Source organism: Austrofundulus limnaeus, unplaced genomic scaffold (assembly GCF_001266775.1).
Source record: "Austrofundulus limnaeus strain Quisiro unplaced genomic scaffold, Austrofundulus_limnaeus-1.0 Scaffold495, whole genome shotgun sequence".
Lineage (NCBI taxonomy): Eukaryota > Metazoa > Chordata > Actinopteri > Cyprinodontiformes > Rivulidae > Austrofundulus > Austrofundulus limnaeus.
Window position 1 is genome coordinate 337688 of NW_013952897.1, and position 3762 is coordinate 341449.

The window sequence follows — 3762 nt, forward strand, 5'->3', positions numbered from 1 at the left end:
AATCACACCTGAGCAATGCATGCCACTAGTTTCTCCATACAGGAGGCGTCTTGAAGCTGTCATTGACAACAAAGGCTTTTGTACAAAGTTTTAGATAAATTTCAGTAAGTGTGTTCAATACTTATTTTACCCGCTGTATGAACTAACTGAGTTAAAAATCTGTCTAAAATAGATGTGAAAATAAATGTATATTTCTGTATGTAACAATAGCAACATTCAGAGGCTGTGTCAGGTGTTTCTAACTTTCYATGTACTGATTGTTGTGGGCCAACCCAGTCAAAGTTCAGGACTATTTTGTAGACGCAGTCCGTCTCGGTATTAAAGCCACGTGGTGATGTCATCAGGAGTTTGTTCTGCAGCTACGTGCAGTTAGCAGGTTCTAACGTCAGGTGATCATGCAGAAATGAGTCTCAAAGACAAGAACTCCACTTTCTGTGGTGCACAGAATGTTTTTATCCATCATAAGCTGACAGTACATGTTTGTAACATGATGGTTCAGTACAGAGGAGGTTATTAATGATACACAATGATGCAGTAGCTTGGTGGTCTTGTAATCCTGAGGCTGTAGGTTTGAGTCCAGGTGGCACCGTGAAGGGCAACAACAACATGAACGGTGCAGGAATGATGGCTCAGAACACTGATAATCTCAAATGATGATGTACTCTGTGTCGTCTCTGATCATTTTGTGTCTTTTTGCTGCTCCTCTGTCTGACGGTGGAGCTCTGAAGCTTCCAGACTCTGACTGCAGCGTTGTTTCCTCCTCCCTCTCTGGCTCCAACACTCTGCTGAGATTTGATTATCAGGAAGCCGTCTGAACGGAGAATGTTCCTGCCACAGCTTGCTTGACAAGCTCTGACCAGCACTTATCCAGCAGGCCAGTGAATTATGAAAACCATTGATGGATGAAATATGAACATCAATCTTTCTCGGCTCCCGTCAGCTGAATAAATTACTTTTTAAGTCGACTGCCATGTTTGAGGACGCGTGCTTCAGAGACTCCTCATGCTTCCCTGCTCTCCTCTCTGGAGCTTCTCCTGCGGAGGGAAACGGTCTCAGAGGAGAGCAGAAACTTCAGGACATTTTGTGTCGATTGTCTGATTTGATGAGAGGTTTGTCCTCTGAGTTCTTGAAGAGAGAGGGAAGGCTGGTTGATTATTTAATGATTCATCTCATTGTAAATCAATAAAATACGATTCAGTGCTTTAAGAAAGCCCAGCCTGCTCCTCATTCTGACAGTCTTCACGCTCCGCGGTATGTCCACACTTTGCCCATGGCTTTCTTCAAGTTTTACACATAACGAGGTGGTTTTTCTCTCTTGCCTTGAGCGCRCATAAATAATATACTGAAGAAAAAACAAGCAGCAAAGGTCTTTAACAGTTTCCATTTAACATTTAGCTTTTCTCATGAATCCAAATTTCACACACGGGTCTCATTTGTGATTAAAAAAAAAACACATCTTGTAGTAATTATTTGGACAAAATGTCTTGGACTGATAAGGCTGAGACGCAGGCCTGCTGAGTTCTCGGGTCTAGACTCATGAATGTTTTATGGAAAAGGCACATCTTAAAATGCAAATCCATGTTCTGTCCACAGAAACTGAGAAGGCACAGCGAGAGCCACACTTTAGTTTGGCACTGAAGCAGCAGGCTGAGGAGAGTGAGAGCCTACAGGTAGGAAAGGTGACAGAGTGCACATAGTTTCACTCAAACTCACCACTGAAACTTTGGGTTTTACTGATTCGGTTCGCAAAATAAAGTGACAGTCAAAATAAACAAGAATAAATGTTATTGAAGGGTTAGGATTTAGTGAAGCAATTAAATTTGGGCAATATAGTTGGTTCAAAAAGTCATTTTGAAACTGAAAGAAAAATGTGAAACTGTAAACAAATTATTTGAAACAGAAAAACAATTTTTAATGATAGAACAGCCTGCCATACTTGGTTAATCATTTGATACAACGGCCTGCCACACTTGTTAGTAATTACACAACACCCTGCAATACATGTTAATTATCTGATACAATGGTCTGACATATTTTTGATTATATAATACAATGGCCTGCCATACATGTTAATTATTTCATTTAAAAAAACAGCCGTATTTTTGATTATATAATACAATGGCCTGCCGTACATGTTAATTATGACAACACCCTGCCATACAGGTTAATTATTTGATACAATGGCCTGAAATATTTTTGATTATATGATACAATGGCCTGCCATACTGGTTAATTATTTGATACAACGGTCTGCCACAGTTTTTTGATTGTATCATTTAATGGCCTGCCATACTTGTTATAGTACAGTATAGGTTATAATTATAGACCTATATCCTTGTTGCCTCAGTTCTCAAAAGTTTTGGAGAAATTGTTTGTAATCAGATAGGATCGATTTATTGATAAACAAAATGTTTTGAGTAATAATGAATATGGATTTAGAGCTAGTAACTCAACATCAATTGCATTCATGTGTTTGATTGAACAAATAACAAAAGCTGTTGATAAAAGACAATATTGTGTTAGCGTTTTTGATGATCTAAAGAAAGCTTTTGATACTTTTGATCACAGATATGGCAGACAAATATGGCATGAGAAGTCCAGTATTACAGTGGGTATCTAATTATCTGACAAACAGGAAATGATTTGTTTAAATAAATGATGTAAGATCTAAATTTGGTGATATTACATGTGGAGTTCCACAAGGTTCTGTGCTTGGACCAAGTTGTTTCTCTTATATGTAAATGATTTGGTAAATGTGTCAAGGTTGTTTAAATGTGTTTTGTTTGCAGATGATTTCACATTTTTTTGTTTGGGCAAAGATTTAGAACAGATGTTTGGAATGATGCAGATAGAATTTGTAAAAATACAAACTTGATTTAAGCTTAATAAATTATCACTAAATTTAGACAAAACAAATATGATATTCAGTAATAGAAAAAAACGGTCATATTTCATTTAAAGTTGATGGTGTGGAGCTCTGTAAAGTTAGTGAGGTGAAGTTTTTCGGTGTTATTATTGATGAAAACCTGACCTGGAAACTTAATATAAATTACTTAACAAAAATAGCAAAATCTATTGCAGAACAACATAAAGGAGTTATTTAATGATGAAGTATGTAATGTAATAATTGTTCCACATTTGATTTGTTGTGTTGAAATTTGGGGTAAGGCATGTAAAACATTTACTAATTCTATTCTTATTTTGCAAAAATGAGCTATAAGCATTATAGCAGAAAAACATTATCACCCATCGAATATATTATTTCATCAATTGAAATTATTAAACTTTTATGAGTTGGTTGATTATAAGACTTTGTTGATTATGTATAGGGCTCAAAAGATATATTGGCCTTGAATATTTAATCTAATTTTATTAAGAGGGAAAGTTGTTATAATTTGAAAGGATTTGAAGTCGTTTGTAAAACCTAAAATTCAAATAAACTTGAAGGATAGATGTACCTCAGTTCAAGGAATAAGATTGTGGAATAACTTGGACAAAGATTATAAAAATGCTGACTTGCTTAATTTATTTGTTAGAATGATAAAAGTTAAATTGTTGAAAAGATATAAAACTATATAATATATATTTCTACAACCTGATGTTTGAGTGGTTCAAGTTTTTTGTTATGCTGATGAGGGTGTGAAATTATTATGTGTGTGTATATTAGGGTTGGGCATAATCGTATCATGTGCAATTAGGCCTGTCACGATAAAAAATTTTGCTGGGCGATTAATTGTCTCAAAATTTATTGCGATAAACGAT